The 20001-nt window shown below is 33.5% G+C and overlaps 1 pseudogene; it reads left to right on the top strand.

The window, feature by feature from the left end:
- Window positions 1-13483: 13483 nt before the first annotated feature.
- On the top strand, window positions 13484-13813 carry LOC107545886 (large ribosomal subunit protein eL43 pseudogene; annotated as a pseudogene).
- Window positions 13814-20001: the final 6188 nt, after the last annotated feature.

Here is a 20001-nt window from a genome sequence, read left to right as displayed (position 1 = left end):
TGTCTTTTTATTTTCTGCAATTTGTTTTTATTATTTTACTTCATTTCAGTGGGGGTGGGGAAAGGAAAATATATATTAATGTAGACAATCCATAATGCCTAAGTAGGAATACCCACATCTGAACATTAAGGCTTCATCACCAGAGACCTTGAGACTCTGAAGGAAAGCCATTGGCCTTCTTTTAGAGATAAAACACTCAAATCTTAAAATCCTTTCTGTTAATATATTTACAGAGCTGATATTTTGAATCTTATAACATTATCTTTTTAACCTAAAAGTAATAAGACTAATTCTTCTACTCACAGCTGTAAATATCACTGATTTACTCATTTGAAGAAAACTATAGCCTGTAAAATTTCCTTGTGCAGAGCAAAAAAATTAGAATAATATCTTTAATTTAAATATTTGGATTCTAATTTTATCAGTTTATTCTTAATCACATCTCATGAATATATGTACACATACAATGAAATTATACACAAGCACAGATGTAAGAAAGTTTTACTCTCATGGCACATTGAGCGGATATTTTATTAGATATTTTCCCTATCACTCCATTGTCAAAAAGAGTAGAGAAAAAGAGGATCTTAGAAAATGAGATGGCTCTTCATGTCAAACCAAAGGTCAAGAGAATCTTTCATAAGAACATCAGATAAGATTTCCAAATTCTTTACTCAGTAATTTAGAATTTCTTTGACAAGATTTGACTTTTGAAGTGCAGTTTTAGTCATAATTTTAGAATTAAGAGTATTATGCCATAAAAGATCTTCAGAACAGATAATAGGAAGCTCTCCCTTTTCATTCTTCTCTAAAATGTCAATGTGAATTTAATATATTTTATATACTCTCAGATCAGAAGAGTATCTTAATATAACTTCTCAGTTCTAAGAATTCCTTCAATTCTGTAATATATTATCTCAGAAGTACCTTGTCTTCAGAAATGTACTTTAATTAGTTTTGCTTCACAAAGGGCCCATCACTGCCATGAATATGATTAAATGATACACTGGTGGTCCCAAAGACTTAATGTGACATTTTATTGACCTAAATGAAAGAGTAAACTATACTATTTATAAGGGGTAAAATTATATAATCTTTGGAGTTAAATGAGCAAATTATAAGTGTATACAAGTAATTTATTCTGTAGCGTAGCCTTTTCTATATCTTTCTATACAATGTTTTGAACTTGGTATAATGTCAGGAAAGTGGTAAAAGGGGTGGGATGGATGTAGGGTGGAGGGGATCAGTGGAAATAAAAAGGGAACATCTGCAATATTATCAACAATAAAGATAAAGAAACATTAAAAATAAGTAAATAAATAAAAAATAAATAAATGTTAATAATTAATTTTAATATTCTGATAAAATAAGATTTTATTTTCCTCAGTTGTACTATATCTCCCCCACACCTCCACTACCTCTTCACTATCAAAATACCAGAAGACTTAAAATTATACAATATTATTAATACATTATTCCTTTTAAAAGTGCTCTTTCTCCATGCTGTTGACATCATTCAGTACAGGTACTTCTGTCACTTTAGTATTTTCCTTATTCATTTTCTTCCACTTATCTCACTCAGTTCCTTTCTGAGCAGGGAGTAACAGTGGTCAAGAGCAGGCTGTGGACTTAGCTGTCCAAGTTGGAATCTATGTACCATATCTTAGCCTCCCTTGATTCTGTTCCTTATTTATTTAATGGGTATAATAATGACACCTACTGCATATGATAACAATAATATTTAAAAAGATAATATATGCTATGTACTTAGAACACTTGGAACATAGTAAATGCCAAGGCCAATACATGTTAGCTATCATCAGCCTCGTAAATGTTGGTATGTTCCAAGACTCTCCCATAGACTTATTTTTCTATTTCTATATACTCCTTAAAAAATCTCTTTTGCCCCTATGATCTTTTTTCGGCTGAAAACTCCTTAAATCTACATATTCAGTTTTTACCAGTCTAACCTATTCTAATCCAAAATATTAAGTTTTTTACTCAATATCTCTACCAAAACCCAGCATGTAAATTATTGACTAGTAATTTTCGCTTTAAATATATTTCTTTTCTCCTGACCCCTTACATGGTACTGTGGTCCATCAAGTTGGTTATGTCAGAAGTCTGCTTGTCGTTTTGAATCCTTTTCCCCGACTCCTCACAGCCAGTTAATCATACATCTTTCCCATTTTAAATGCTAAAGAATGTTTTATCTATTTTTCCCCAATTCTCTGATTTCACATTAACCTACAGACATTTTTCAAATAAACAGCTACAATACTCTACGTATTTAAACTTATTCTCTTTTTACAAAATAATCATGCAAAGAGATCTTTGTAACAGACTAATTTGATAAAGTTATTCTCCTACATAAAATCCATCAATATCTTGTCATAGCCCTTAGACTAAAATCAATGTTTGCACATCTCATAAAGCATTGATTTCCCTTCTTCTTGCACACCATGTTTCAGCAATTCCAAACATGTTAAATTACTAAAGTGGACCATGGAATATTGCATTTCCTGAGATGACTGTTCTATATATGACTGCTATTTCTCCTCATTAAGATACAGCATTTGTGGGAGCCTGCAACTCCTCTAACCAGTACAGAAAACATGATCATAGATTTCTTCTAAGGCTTAGCTGTGCAAAGAATACAGCTTCTACCTCCCCCTGCCCCACCCCTGCTCTCTCCCCTTCTCTCTCAGGATGCTGACCTGTGGAACTATAGAACCTAGCCACCATGCTGTAAGGAAGCCCAAAGTGTCCACGTAGAGAGAAAACATGGAATGTCCCACATGGAGAGGAAATGAAGTCCAAAGTCCATAGCCAGCATCAGCTGCCATACATATAAATCAAAAGTTCCTGACCCACAAACCTATGAGTGTAATAAGTGGTTGATTGTGCCACTAAATGTTGCTGTAATTTTATCATGCAGGCATAGAAACAGGACTATGTGATGTTATATCTGTCCCATAGGGATTGGCTTCCTTTTCCTAGAACATTTTCCAATTTCCTAATGTCTCAAGTCAGATATTAACAGTATCAGCCTTTCTCATCAACACATATTCATCTTATTCATTTCAATTTAAATACTATTTGTTTTGGTCTTTTTTTCTCTTAGATTATAATGTTTATTACTATTGCTTACTCCTATATACACCATTCTTCAGTTATCAAAGCACTCTTTCATTTTACTGTGAATAACTGAACCATCATTAGAATTTAAACTCAGTGATGGCAGAATATCTGTCTTGTCCATCATTACGCTTTTGGGTACACAGTAAATTATGCAAACTTGTGGTATGTGCTGAATCATCATTTTCTGTGTGGGTAAAAACATAAGACAAAACTAATAATTATTCAACATCAATAGCTTGATTAAGTCTATGATTTTACCGCATTCCATAGATTTGTAAATTTGACAGAGAAAAGAATCCTTGGAATTAAAAATATTTATAATTCCTCCAGCCCAGTTCTTCAAGTGAAGATAGTTTCTTCCTAAATTGGGATAATAGAGTTAAAATTTGTGGAAATAGAAATAGGTTCAGTTGTTTAACATAAAAAATTGGATGTATATGCCTGCAGCTAGATCTGTGGTTTTGGGGAAAGTAAATAAGCAGATGCTAGAAAGGCTATTAGGGACCTATTCTAGGCGTAAATGGAGATGTTCTGAGATTGTAGTTAGCAGGTGTTTTGTATAATATGAAATATAGTTCCAACTTTAATTTTCCTGCAAATAAATCTTCCAGTGTGTTTAGCCATCTGAGTGGAATTTCAGTATTGTGTTGTATTTATCTTGTTTACTTATGCAGTATGATAATATGTGAAAAGAGCTACATGATTTACATTAATTGTGATCAGAATCACTAACAGGAAGGTTTGTTAAACTCAGTTTACTTTCTCTAAAATTTGTTCTGGTATCTTGTATGTAGTTGACAGGTTTACAAAATTCTTGTCAAAGCTGACAGATTTAAATCTTTTAACAAAGGAAAAATTTAGTTGTCATGATTTATGTTGTTTTCTAGATAAAATACTATATGTTAAGTATAGCAAAAAGAACAGTCAGTATTAAAATCAGTCAAATATTGGAATAAAATGAATTTCATTTAGAAATCAGTAGAAACTGTGTAACTTCTACTTTTTCCTACATGGTGTTATGAAGATAGATTTGTCCTTAGGTTTTACTAATGAAAATGAAGTAAAAAATATATAAGGTGACTATAGCTTCAAATTGTCATTGAGATATTTTTTTCTTTCAAAAAAATTTTTGGAGGTCTGATCTTAGGCAAATTTCTGATTTTCATGTATGCTGGTCCTCTACCCATGTTAAATTGTTTAATTGCTCACTTATCAGTGATTTTTGTTCATTTAGGGACAATTAATTTGAACTTTATATGTGATTATGGAATTGAAAGCATCAGCAAAACATTGGGATTCTATCTGACATAAGGACGGGAAAATACGTTTTTTTGTACCACTGAAATCACATATTTTCTACTTATGCAAAATGAAGGAAAACTAAAATGCCCAACAATCAAACAAACCAAAATATAAATGTAGATATAAAAAGAGATAGATACAAACTAGAGCATATATACACATGTGCTTTTCCTAGTGTACTAAAAGAAGCCACTATAAGAATCTCAAGTTTAACATTTCTTAAGATAAATTTATTTTTTCTTCCTTACAAATCTGTTTCAACTCAAATCCATTTCTCAATCAATGGCATCAGAGTGCTACTAATACTTATTGTACCACTCTTTTTTGTTTTCCTTTATCTGGAAATACAGATGGTTATCGGTCAGAGCGATGTCTCAATTCTGACTGCTTTATGTATTCCAAAAGGCATTATCTTGGTTCTGACCCATATAAATCTGGTTTCTATACAATTATCAAAATGTTCTTACTGGAACCCTTACATGGAATCATATCCCCCAACCTATAGGCTTTCCTTGTTTTCTCCAGGGACTAAATACCTTGGCCCATGGGAAACAACACATTATTGCTAAGTTCTTCATGAATTTAGCTATCAAATGTGGTCTCAGCCAAAATCTAGCCTTCAGAATCCTTGAGGTAACAAGATGATGCTTACACTCCATGGTCACAAATACTTCCAGATTGTCAGAAAACCTGCAGTTTCTTCGAAGATCAATCTGAAGATGGTTTACTTGATGAGGACTCAAGTAAAATGTATGTTTTTGTATGTACACATTCAGTAAAACACTTCAATTTAAATAAATAAATAAATAAATAAATAAATAAATAAATAAATACATAAATAAATAAATAATAAATGAATGTGTGGTTGAACTGCTGAAAAAGTAGAGGAGTAATGTCTTAGCATCCCTTGTTATTCTGAACTCTACTATTTTTCCTTAGCATGAGTGACCATTGTCTGCATGGTGCCCTCTTGGCATGTCTTATATGGAAGAGTTTGAAAATTGTGTATTTTCTCTAGAAATTAGAACTACAAATCAAATTTGGGGCTTGAAATCCCAAGAATATAAGAACAGCATACTTTTATAGGTATATTCAATATTAGTTTAGTCAAATATCTTTCATTTGAAATAAACTAATATTGTTAAATTTCATTGAATATGTATTGATATGACAGATTCCTTAAAGGATCAATGTTTAAATGCATGATTTTTAAATCAATTTCTGCATAATACCTTATATATTACATAAATAAGTATTAAGAGTATGTTTACATTTTTCCCCATCTTGTATTAGCAGTATATATTCTAAAAAAAAAGTAATTTCAAAGCCAAGCTTGATTTATTGTCTATTGTTTTAATTGCCTATAATAATCATTTAAATAGTTTTGGTGTCAATATGTTTATATAGATGTCAGAGATACAGGCTAAATATATATAATACAAACACACACCTATTATTACATAAAATATTAAACATAAAACTGATCTTATTGAAAAAGTCTGAAATCTCAAAATCATGAGTCTAGATTATAAAACAAGTTCTGTCCATCTCTGTTGTGTGACAGGTGATAAAAATGAAACCCTTTCAAGGTCAGGACTTAGTGAGAGCTTTATGTATTTATTAACATCTATAATATAATTTGAAAGAGTAAATTGATATTTTAAACTATTAATATCACTTCAAAATCTAGGAGAAATATTGAGGTGAAATGATCAAATACATAATTATAGTGAGAGATTTTAAAGCACTCTTTTAGAAATTAAAAGGAAAAGCATACCAAAGGTAGTAAATATATTGAAACTTTGGACATAATTAACAAGTATGATCTAACAGACAAGTATAGAATTCTGCTCCTAAACACTGAATGGTATATTTACTTTTCAAGCGTATAATAAAAAATTATAATATAATTGGCCATAAAGCAAATATCAAAAACAAAAAAAGAACTGAAATTGTGAAGAACATGGTCTTTAAACAAACTGCAATTAAGCCTGGCATTATAAACCAAAAAATAAACATAAAATTCTTCATGTGCTTTGAAATTAAAAATCGTACTTGAAAACAAAGTATATGTTAAAAGAAAAATAGAAACCAAATGGATACAAAAAATAAGTTTAAGGCAAATAAATTAAGAAATTAAAATAGAAAATAAAGAAAATAAATTTTTAGAACATGACATAACAGAATAGCATTTTTTAAAAGCTGTGATCCCTGGAAATGTACAAGATTTTTTTGAGATATATGTATTATGGAAATAAGAGCTATGTATTGGGACTGCAAAAAATAATACTAATTCTTACTGTAATTTTAACTGCCTGTACTAAAATATTCCTATAATGAAAGAAAGAATGTTTTTCCTTCGAATCTTATCCTAGATATTGGGTTACAAATACAGAAAACAGAGTATGTGTTGAGGAGAAAGGCAATATGAGGATTGGGGTAGTGGTATGGGGGGTGGAGATTAAAACCATCCAGAATATTTGGCAAAGGGTGAATGTGTTAAAGATTTTAGAGTTAGTAAGCAGATGTTCAGAGCAGACCTTTGCTGTGAGTACGGGAAAGAATCAATGGCACACTAGGAGTTAGAGAAGTACTGATTTTAAAGTCTAAACTTAACAAGCAGGCATGGGAAGATATATTTGGAATATTACTTTGTTATAGGTTTATTACTTGAGAAATCAAACTATTTCTACATACTCCCCACTGCCATTCTTTCAGACTACCCCATCTCTATGTCAGATGATGGGACCTCCAATTTTCCTGGGGACCAGTTCGCAGGAACTCCTAGTGTGTATTTAAACATTGGTCAAACAGATAAGAGATTTGAAATAAAGTGTTAAGGCCAATTGTCTAGCTGCCTCCCTTCACCCATAGTGGAAAGTTAAATATCCCTTTGAACATGGAAGTGTCGAGTGTAAGGGAGGATTTAGAGACATAGGGCTGAAAGTGAGAAGCGGTGCCAAATGCCAGGCCACTCCTGATTTTTAAGCAGTCTCAAAGGAGAGAAGATATGAAAGTAAAGGGTATATGAGATGGTCCTACATGAAGTTTGAGAATGTCTCAGAGACAGGGAGACTACCATTTTCCAATTTCCGTTTCAGTTAGGCAATCCCCTAAATATGCCTTATATTATCAGACTCGAGATGCATTGGCAAATATACCCATGAATTTCAAAATTCAGACTTTTTCCAAAATGTAAGTTGTGCAAAGACCAAAGAGTGACATGGAAGTAAACTCATGAAATAATAAGCATATGAATAAGTCCAGAAACACACATGCCAAAAAGAGGGAATATAAATTAAAAGGATGGTAGTAGGTTGAAATAAATCATTTCTCCGTGGATTTATCTGTGATAATAAACTGCCTAAAAATGAAGTTACATAATAGCATCACTCTTTGTGCATAAAGCATATGTTCTAGACAGATTAAAAGCCAACCTAGCACTGAATCGGGTGGATATCCATTAACAACATTTTCTCCACAGGCAGCAGAAACTTGAAGTTTCAAAGTATTGACTCATAAGTGTAAGTGCTGAAGAAAGCCTAAAAGAATTTTGAACTTGTAACTGTTTTAACAAATTGAATTCAAAGAAAGTATTTATCAGAATGGAAAGAGAGAAGATAATAAGGGGAATATATTAAGTGGCCTGCACCACATACAGAAGGGCTCACAGAAGTGTCCATCACAGCTTTTAACTCAAACAACTGAGCCTTATACAATTCATTTCTATAACACAAATAAATATGTTTTAGGTATTCTTCCCCAAGGAAGAAACTGTCTTTGAGAGACACTATTGATTACAATCTCTGTAATCAAAAGAAAGATAATCCATTAAAGGGTTATAGAACCCTTTAATATGGGTAGCTGGATTATTTCCACATGTGCGTCTAATTAAGAGCTCGCTGCAGTGGCCAGCGGAGACTGGTGCAGGGATTAGTTCCGAAAGCAAGGGGGTGTGAGAAGGTGGGTGCGGAGGACAGCGAGCACAGGGAGCAAGAATTCTGCCTGCAAAACTGAGACAGACTCTCAGGTAAGGATCAACAAGAACACAAGTTCAGCAAGTAGAGTGGTTTAAAGAGACGTCTAAAAAGTTGCGAGAACTTCATTCAAGGCATGAAAGGAGGACAGGATTTTGAAAGTGTGAAGCAGAAATAGGGCTCCAATATTAGGGAAACAGGACTATTTAATAATAGACAGATGAAATATTTCTATCTAGTGGAGTGACGTATAGGGACCTTCCTTCCTCACAACACACACTAGTACTTAAGACTGGAGGTAATTTGGAGGCAAGTTTCCACTCTCTTTGCCCCCTGCCCAAGGGTCATACCTAGGAGCTGCTGCCTAGTTAATGTCTGAATCTCAGGCGGCTTCCAATTCAATGGTAAAAGAGAAACAATCAATCCCCCAAACCCCAGCGGTGGCCAGAACAAAATTTTATACCACCTTGTAATTTCTTCAGTGAATCCAGAACAATAGCAGCATAATTTATAAATAATTCAAGGACCAAGTTTTAAAAGTTACAATTATGTTAAGGTGAAATGAAAGTGATTTTAATGAAAAGTGTCTTCCATTTAAATTCACAAGTATAAAGACATAATTATGTATCTATTTTGTTCATTATCTCTTTTTAATATGGATTCATTGTAAACAGATGGTGATTTCTTAAAGCTTAATATATCATAATGTATTTCAAAATATGTATGTCATGCAGTGAAATACAGGCCTTGTGAAGTTCTTAAAATAATCACCTAAGAAATACTTTAAAGTCTCACTCCTTAATGGATACCTAAATTCCAATAAAAATGGAAGTTTGAAGTTTGCAGTATTTAGAAAAAGAGTTGATGGTAACATATATATATATATAGATATATATATATATATACATGTATATATAATTTTTAAATATATCTTTATTGATTTAGAGAGAGGAAGGGAGAGGGGGAGAGAGATAGAAACATCAATGATGAGAGTCATCATTGATCGGCTGCCTCCTGCACACCTCTGACTGGGGATGGAGCCCACAACCCGGGCATGTGCCCTGACTGGGAATCAAACCGAGATCTCCTGGATCCTAGGTCAACGCTCAACCACTGAGCCATGCCCGTCCGGGCTGTAACATATATATTGAATTATATTACTGGATTAACGATCACTCTTTGTAATATAAATTGCACTGAGATAAAATATGATGAGTTTGGTGATAGGAAAAAGAAAGAGAACTCAATAAATGCCTTGCACATTTATTCAGTCAACATTTATTTAGGGAGAACCAGTTAGTTGCCAGGCACTGTGCTAGGTATTAGGAACAAAATGGTGAATACAACAGAGTCTCAAATGTGATATACTGGGTTTAGGTAGATCCCAACACTTACTTGTTTGATGAGTGAATGTGTTTAAAATATCTAAGTTTGATTCATGTCTACATTACTGAAGTGTTGTGTTAATTTTGCCAGACTCAATTTATCTGAGGTTCAGTTTCTTCTACTATAAAATGGGATTAATAGTATTTACCTTTTAGAGTGGATATGAGGATTATAGAGATAAAGAACTGTATACAAAATGCAAAAGGGTATTTTAGAAATGTAATTAAACACTTAAACAGTGATATTTTTTCTCGTTTCTTGGAACATTGGAAATGCCGTGGCTAATGTAATGATCTTTTTGGAATTCATCCAAATAGTAACCTAACTTGATGAAGTTTTGTTCCATTTTTAATTTATTGCCATGCTATCTATGATTGTTTTATTAATGATTGTGGCCTATTGTGTCTGAATATGTAGTTAAGAATATGAAAAAGATAAATGGGAAATTGAAGTATTCCACACATGTACAATGCAATTGGTGTCCCCCTCATCACAGGTGTTACTTTATTTGTCAAGAAAGATCACAATACAATATAATGACCACACCTTTACTTATTTTTTTCTGAATTCTGCCACAAAGGATTCAATACATAATATATAACAGAATGTATAACATTATATTTAAAAACCATTAGGGCAGCAGGGCCAGGTAAAAGAATGTAAAACAAATGCAGGATTGTTTACATATTCTAGGTATTTTCTGGTTTCTACTTTATACTTCCTCATACAGCTGTAAGTCATTGAGTCCAGTCTGTAGGCTTAATTCCATCTTTATTTCTAAAACATATTTTTACAATGGCTTTGGAAGAATTTAAAGAAATTTAACTAACATCATTCTATGTTACTTACCACTTTGTAATTTTGTTAGTATTGCGGTTTGGATTTTGTGCACTAGTTTCGGTAGTGGATTTTCTGTTTATCCTCATGTAGCTGAGAGTTTGTCTTGGTACTTTGCCTCTTCAGTTCATTTAACTGAGGTAATGGCTCTGCTTTGTTATTGTTAAGCCCTGTTGTGGCCAGTTACCTGCTTTCAAACTAAGGTGCAAATAGTCTGATTGTGAGAATTTCCTCATTTGCTGTTCTATTTGAATCATTTCAAATTGGTTTCAAAATATATTGCAGCAGTTGCTCTATTAAATTACCACATTTTCTGAAAACTTAACTTCCGTGTGGTATATGATTTTGGGTCTGTTTTGACTTTACCATCATCCCAGATTCTGTAAGAAAACTGTATCTGACTAGTACTTATAATAACTCTCCAGATGATTTTAAATGTCCACAATAAACTAGTTCTTGGTATTTCTTCTCACTCAAATTCATGCTTTGAGTTTGACACATCTTTTCCTCTGATTCTCTGAAAGCCTTGTACGTAATCTTAATAACGTAGAAATTTCTATGCTCTTTCCAGAATTTGAATTTTGTTGCCTCTAATTTGTCTACCTCTCTTGGCTAACTCAGGCAAGAAGAAACAAATCCTTTCAAGACTCTCAAAGCATCACTTCTTAAAAGTAGCAAGTTGACACTATGGTTGGATATCTCAGTTGTTTAGAATGTTCTTCAGATACACCAAGGTTGTAGGTTCGATCCCTGATCAGGGCATATACAGGAAACAACCAATGAATGTTTAAATATGTGGAACAACAAACTGATGTCTCTCTCTCTCTCTCCTTCTCCCTTCTCTCTCTCTCTCTCTCAAAAATCAATCTATCTATATATATATATACACACATATATATATATATATATGTGTGTGTGTGTATATATATATATATATACACACTTTATATATTTAAAATAGCAAGTTGACTAGCATCATGGCCCACTCAAAACCAGTGTTACTCACTTTTGAAGGATCAGACTTTTACAAGATTATCATTTTTTTCATCTTTCTCTAACCCAGGTTGATTAAGCTAATTAGTCCACAGTTGGCCTAATTAGTTCAATTCATCCAAGTTATCTAATTCTTAGAGTCATTTGTAGGATTCCTATAGTATCAATTTAATGTCTATGAGATCTTTATTAATGAATCTGCTTTCATTTTTTTTATAAACTAGTAATTTGCTTCCCTATTTTTCTCAACTAACATATATATAGTTTTATCAGTTTTACTGATCTTTTCAAAAAAACAAGATTTTGAATTAATTAATTTTCTCTATTGTCTTCTGTTTTTGTTTTCATGGATTTTTGCTCTGATTTATGATTTCTCTTTCTTCTGCTTGCTTTAGACTTGCATTGTTCTTCTTTCTCTATTTTACTAAGGTAAAAGCTTAGCTTATTGATTTTAGAAATTTCTTATAATATATGCACTTAATGCTACAAGGTTTAGTCTCACCAATGCTGACATAGGGCACAATACATTTGACTAAGTTTGTATAAATTATTTTGTTCAAAGTATTTTTAATTCCTCTTGGACTTTTTAAATAACTTAAATAAATAAACCAATGTGTTACTTAGAAGTTTGCTATATAATTTTTTAATATTTGGCAATTTTCTAGCAATCTTTTTAGTATTAATTTTTAGTTTAATTCCACTATGATTTGAGAATATGTTTTGTATAATTTCTATTCCTTTTAAGTTATGTTTTATATCTTACAATGTGGTTTAACTTGGTGAATACTCTATTTGACCTCAAGAAGAATGTGTATTTTTCTGGTTGATGTTTTAATATTTCTTATATATCAAGTAGCTCAAGTTCATTGACAGTGATGTTCAGGTCAACTATATCCTGATTGATTTTCTCTCTGCTTGGTTTGTCAATTACTGAAAAATGAGTATTGAAGTCCCTAACAATAATAGTAGACTTATTTATTTCTCCTTCCAGTTCTATCAGTTAATCTTTGAATCAAGCTTTTCGATAATCATTTGTTAGGTGCATACATATTTGGGCTTTTTTTTTTTTTTGAGAAACGATATATTTATCTTCTTATAATATTTCTTTGTCCCTGATAATTTCTCTTGTTCTGAAAACAAATTTGTCTGAAGTTAATATAACTACTCTAGCTTTTTTGTTTTGAGGAGCATGGTATATATTTCTCTATCACTTTACTTTTAATATACCAGAATGTTTATATTTAAATTAATTTTCTTGTAGAAAATATAATTGGATATTTCTATCCTTTTTGCAAACCTATTTCTTAGTTGGTTTGTATACTCCATTCTCATTGAAAGAGGTTATTCTTGTAGTTGGATTAGTATCTACCATGTTTATAGGTGTTTTCTACAGATTCCATTTTTTCTTGTCCTCCACCCCAACATTTTTCTGCCTTCTTAATTTTACATGATCATTTTCTTTATAATTCTACTTTACTTCATCCATTGGCATGCCAATGATGTTTCTCTAAAAAATTTAGTGCTTGCCCTAGAGTTTTAATATATATTTTAACTACAGTAGTACCTTTGGTTTTTGAACGTCTCCGTGGACGAACATTTTGGTTTCCGAAAGCTGTAAACCCAGAGGAAATGCTTCGGTTTTCGAACCTGCCTCGGAAGTTGAACATGCCACATGGCTTCAGCTGAGGGCAAGGTCCTGAGCCCCAGCTGTCGGCTGGTGATCCCTCGATTTTTGAACATTTCAGAGCTCAAATGGCCTTCCGGAGCAGATTACATTTGAAAACCCAGGTACCACTGTATTTTAAAACTACATTCAGCTCTTGGGGTCTGACCGGGTTTGTGGCGAGATGGCTAAAAGCACCAAGAAGGTGGGAACCGTCGGTAAATATGGGACACATTATGGAGCCTCCCTCTGGAAAATGGTGAAGAAAATTGAAATCAGCCAGAATGCCAAGCGCACTTGCTCCTTTTGTGGCAAAACCAAGATGAAGAGAGGAGCTGTGGGGATCTGGCACTGTGGTTCCTCCATGAAAACAGTAGCTGTTGGTGCCTGGACCTACAGCACCACTTCTGCTGTCACAGTACAGTCTGCCACCAGAAGACTGAAGGAACTGAAAGACCATTAGAAGCTCCACACTTTGAAACATTGGTAGCCTATAATAAATGGGTTAATTTATATAACAAAAAAATAAAAATAAAAATAAAATAAATAAAGCTACATTCAAATAACACTGCGTTGCTTTATGTATTGTGCATGTGCATTATAATAGAGCATTAAAATCCCTCCCATCCATCCTTATGCATTTTGATTTTTTATTTCAATTATACAGACATATCATGTAATCATCAAAATCATTGTTACTATCTTAGTTCAGGCTGCTACAATACAATTCCATAGATTAGGTGGCTTAAAAAATATTTATTTCTCATACTTCTGGAGTCTGGAAAGTCCAAGGTCAATGTGCCAGCAGGCTAGATGTCTGCTAAGAGCCCTCTTACTGGTTTTCAGTTAGCCACCTTCTTGCCATAGCATCATGGCTGAAATATTTCTTGTCTGTGTGCCTTTTGCAATCTGAAGTGAGTCTCTTGTTGACAGTATTTGTAAGGGTCTTGTTTTGTTATCTTTTCAGTCACTGCATGCCTATTGATTGAAGCATTTAATCCATTTGTATTTAAAATAATCACTGAGCCCGGCCGGGCGTGGCTCAGTGGTTGAACGTTGACTTAGGATCCAGGCGATCGGGGTCGATTACTGGTCAGGGCACATGCCCGGGTTGTGGGCTTGATCAGTGACTCTCTCGTCATTGATGTTTCTATCTCTCTCTCTCCCTCTCCTTTCCTCTCTCTGAAATCAATAAAGATATATTTAAAATAAAGAGATAAAAAACGTACAAAAATAAAATAATCATTGATAGATATGTATTTATTGCCATTTTATTTTCCATATTTTTAAACTTTTTTCTTCTTTTTCTTAAAGAAGGTACTTTAACACTTCTTGAAATATTAATTTGGTGGTGATGACTCCTTTAGTTTTTTCTTATCTTTTGCTTCTAAATGATAGCTTTGCTGGGTAGAGTAATCTTGGTTGCAGGTCCTTGCTTTTCATCACTTTGAATATTTCTTGCCACTCCCTTCTGGCCTGCAAAGCTTCTGTTGAGAAATCAGCTGACAGACAGCCTTATGGGGGCTCTCTTGTAGGTAACTAATTGCTTTTCTTTTGCTGGATTTAAGATTCTCTCTTTGTCTTTAACCTTTCCCATTTTAATTATGATGTGTCTTGGTGTGAGACTCCTTGGGTTCCTCTTGTTTGGGACTCTCTGTGCTTCCCGGATGTATATGTGTATTTCTTTCACCAGGTTAGAGAAGTTTTCCAACATTATTTTTTCAACAAGTTTTTCAATATTATGTCTGTCTCTTCCTCCTGGTATCCCCATGATGCAAATGTTGGCGCACTCGTGGTAGTTCCAGAGGCTCCTTACACTATTCTTTTTGAATTCCTTTTTCTTCTTGCTGTTTTGATTAGGTGTATTCTGCTTCCTTAACTTCCAAATTGCTAATCTGATCTTCTGTTTTAGGTACTCTACTGTTGGCTCTCTGTTGTGTAACCTTCATTTCAGTCAGTATATTCTTCATTCCTCACTGGTTCTTATGATCCTGAATTTCTCACTAAGTTTGAGCATCCTTTCAACCATTGTTTTGAACTCTGTATCTGTCAGTTTGCTTGCCTCCATTTCATTTAGTTCTTTTTCTGGAGATTTCTCCTGCTCTTTCATTTGGGGCCAGTTTCTTTGTCTCTTCATTTTGGCTGCTTTCTTGTGTTTGTTTCTATATATTAGTAAAGCTGCTACACCTCCCAGTTTTAGTAGAGTAGCCTTTGTCCTGTAGGGCCCAGTGGAGGCACACCTGGATACTCCAGTCACCTGAGCCAGGGCCTCCAGATGCAACTCCCCCACCCTACCCCCCATGTGGGCTGTATGCATCCTCCAGTTGTAGTTGAGTTTTGATTACTGTTGATATGACTTGGAGGGATTGACCCCCAGGCTAATCAGCTGCAAGGGACCTGCTGAGACTACAGTGCAGGAGCTGCTATGCAGGGTCCAACCCTACATAGCATGATTCAGTTCAGTGGGGCTTTGGTGCTTGCCAAGTTCACCCATTGAGTGAGTAATTTGTAGAGGTGGTGCTTAGATATGGTCTCAAGCTGCACACCCAGAGCACTGGATCTGAGGCCTCCTGGGAGGTGAAGGGCAAGCTCATCCACTGCCTGTTTCCTGCCCAGGGCCACCTGGTATGAGTTACAGATTGATTTGCAGATGGCTACTGCTAGTAGTGGGCCTGGGTCAATTAGCAACAAGTGTGGTGTATGCAGAAGCCAGCTGCCACTTGTCTGAGATATTTTAGGAAAGTTTGAAGCATGAGTCAAGATGGGCCATTTTTATGGAGAAGCCACTGGAAATGGCTTGGAGGGTCCCTGCAAGTTGGGTGAGTTGTGATCTCAGGGAATCACCAGGGAGGGCAGGGAGACAGTATTGTAGCTATGTGATTTTAAGTAAGTTTTTAACTACCTGTTTGATTTAGGAATGTGAAAGCTGTGGCTAAGAACACTTTTATTAGAGTGGTGGCAATAAAAACTTTGGTAGCCCTTACGATGATTTTATATGTACATGTACCCAGTATCTAAAATTTTGAATATCACTGGAAATGCAAACTTGAGTGAACTAAGGATAAAATTAATGTAGATTAAATAGCTTGTCAAAAGTTAAAAAAAAAAAAAAAGTGACTTTGTTTCAAAGATTTCCTGGTGCTGTGCTTTGATGTGTAAAGAACACATGCTATACCAAAATCTGTGTTCATATTCATTGCAAAGCCTTCATCTATGTATAGTGCTTTATTGGTACCCTTTTCAAAATTTCTTTTAACAAAAATAGCTTCATAAAAACCTCCAAATCACAGCAATTAAAAACAGATATTCTTTAAATTTAATGTCTAAATTAACTTACTACATGTACATATAATTCTTCCAATAGCTCACAAAAAATTCCTATTTTCTTATTATAGAAGTCATTGTATAGGAATAAAATTCCCAAATTACACTACCATTTAATTAATGCTTAACTGCCACTGATATCCTTTAAAATTTTTTATTTATTTATTATCTCAATCCACAATGTTTACATTTATTTCTGGAATATGAAGTTTTTAAGTATTTAAAATATTTAAATAAGTTGCCCTGACCAGTGTGGCTCTGTGGGTTGAGCATCATCCTGTGCACCAAGAGGTTACTGGTTTGATTCCAGTCAGGGCACATGCCCGGATTGCATGCTCAATCCCCAGTAGGTGGCATGCAGGACGCAGTTGATTGATATTTCCCTCTCATGGATGTTACTATCTCTCTGGCCCTGCCCTTCCTCTCTCTCTGAAATCAATATAAATAAATAAATATAACACTATAGTTATTTCAAACGACTGAGACTGAGGTTTTTTTATAATTATATTGTCAGACTACTGTAAATAATATTTCCTATCTGGTATCCATAATAACTTTAGCAATCATGAAAATTTATATTCATTTAATGAAAAAAAAGCATATTGTCAGAGTCTTGGTAAAATGTGAAATCTCCATGCAGTAATACATATGCTATTTTAATAAGACTTTAATAGCTTATTTGCATTCTTTATGATATGTTGTTAAATAGATAAAGGTTTAAATCTAAAGCAAAGAACTTTAATCAAGACTTATGTTCAGAATAGACATAGAAAACCTTACTTGCTATTATTCTTTAGCTGTTTATATTTCCAAAGTGAAAGTGCTGTTGAATGAACACCTTGAAATATGGGTACTTCTGAACACAGAAATGCATGAAAGAAAGACGAAAAAGAAGAAAGGAAAGAAAGAAAGAAAGAAAGAAAGAAAGAAAGAAAGAAAGAAAGAAAGAAAGAAAGAAAGAAAGAAAGAAAGAAAGAAAGAGAAGGAAGGAAGGAAGGAAGGAAGGAAGGAAGGAAGGAAGGAAGGAAGGAAGGAAGGAAGGAAGGAAGGAAGGAAGGAAAGAGAGAGAGAAAGAAAGAAAGAAAGAAAGAAAGAAAGAAAGAAAGAAAGAAAGAAAGAAAGAAAGAAAGAAAGAAAGAAAGAAAGAAAGGAGAAATAAAAAAGAAAGCCATCCAAACACACAAGAAACAATAGAAATCTCTCATACAGACCATATGATGTTGTCTTAAATACAATAATATCATAAAAATAGTTGTCAGTTAAATGTTACCTGATAGCAAAGATACAATGTCTAGCCATAAGTATACTGGAGTAGAAATTAGAACTAAAGATTTTACAGCTGTAATTATAGTTTTGCAACTTATTTTCTGAAAAATTTGTTTGAGGCTTTGGTAGGGTCATATCCAATTTTAGCATTCAAATAGAACAAAGATTTAGGGTTAGATAATGGGACTATAAACCACACTAAAATAAGACTATCAATTCTCATATCTCTATTTACCTTAATGAGAGAAAAGTTTTCAGGAAAATTAGCCAGAGAAAATTCTTCAGTGATTGCTCAAGTAAATTCACCTTTTAATCCCATTATAATTTTTTTTTAATCTCTTGGTACATTCTTTCAATTTATTGGTAAATGGGATAGAAGCATACAAACACTAAAGAATTTTCTCATCACTGCTAAGGTTAATAAAACTGTAAGTAGGAATAAGAATACTTAAAAAAACTACATTGAGGCAGTAAATTAATAACTAATGCCTGCCTGATGGGAGAAGAAGTTGGCTTTTTAAGATTTAAAATAACAAATTAGTAAATATTAAAGATTTACTCTATGAGAGGCACATTGCTGGGTACCTGGATAGTTATTGTACATATATTACCTGGTAAATCCTTAATGTTCTATAAACAAGACACTATTTTAATCCTCATTTTATGAAAATTTAAAGAAATTATTTAAATGGCCTGTTATCATCATCACCATAGCTAATACATTATAGGAATTGTGCTATCTGACTAGATTTACTACAAGATTATGTATTAATAAGGGAAAGAATTTGCATGCATCATTATAACAATTGATAGGGAGTGTTTTATTTTATTTTTTTAACTCATTGGGACTAAGAAAGAAATAAATATCCCAATGGACATGTGTGTTTGCTTCACATATAAATGCCCAGTTTAAATTTAATCCTAATATAAAAATGGGACTTTTTTGGGTTTTTTATATACATGAGTTATTAATATCTATCTTTGAAATGTTTTCTGTAACATTATATTGAGTACTTAAAATATAAGAGGACAAAACTCTTTTTTTCAAAACAATGATATTCCAAAACTTGTTAATGCAAAAATAAAGTATAATAGCTGCATGCTAAACCTTGTGACCTGAAGCTCCCACAGATTTAAAATGAGTAAATAATGAAAGAACTCGATGTTTCAGGTAAATTACCATAGCCTCTATTCTATGAATAGGATTCACTGTCTCTGTTTCTCTCTTGCTTGCTTTCTCTCATCTTGGGTCACACATTATGAAGTATTCTTCTATCTTTTACTATATTTTGTAGCTGTTCTACAGATAACAGCATGCATTTTGACTTATCAAAGTTTAATATCACTTGATACTTTAACATGTATTATAAAAATGAAAGAAATTAAAATGTGTTAATTTTATTCATTCCTCCTGACTTATGTAACTTTGACCTATATTTTACTTCTATTATGTTTTTATTTCACCCAGTTAATTTATTCTTTTCAATGCTCTTCATCCTCTCAGCATCTCCACATTCCCATATTGTACAAGTCTTCTGTCTGAAAAGTCACCTAAACAGCTTTAAAGATAAGCCTACTTCTGCCCTCCTTGTGAATCGATAACCACCGTGTTGTATATATCTGTCCCCAAAGGAAAATCTCTCTCTCTCTCTCACCCTCTCTCTCTGTCAGTTATATAGCCATCATGCTATACAGCACAACCTCAGGACTTATTTATCTTATAACTAGAAGTTTGTACACTTTGACAATCTTCCCCCTTTTTCCCCAACCCCACCTCTAGCAACTACCAGCTAATTTTGTTCCTGTGAGTTTGTTGGGTTTTCTTCAGGTACCATATATAAGTAATAGATCACTGTCTGATGTGTCCATGAGTCTGTACCCACTTTGTTAGATTATTTTGTTCATTAGATTCCACATATAAGTGAAATCATATGGTATTTCTCTCTGACCGGCTTATTTCACTTAGGGCAATAATCTCCAGGTCCACCCATGCTGTCACAAAAAGTAAGATTTCCTTCTTTTTATGGCCACGTGGTATTCCATTGTGAAAATGTACTACAGCTTTTTATCAACTCATCTACTAATGGGAACTAGGGCTGCTTCTAAATTGTG

The sequence above is a fragment of the Miniopterus natalensis genome, chromosome 2, assembly GCF_054644295.1.
Source record: "Miniopterus natalensis isolate mMinNat1 chromosome 2, mMinNat1.hap1, whole genome shotgun sequence".
Lineage (NCBI taxonomy): Eukaryota > Metazoa > Chordata > Mammalia > Chiroptera > Miniopteridae > Miniopterus > Miniopterus natalensis.
Note: the sequence above shows the minus strand (reverse complement) of the source record. Positions and strands in the feature narration are given on the sequence as shown.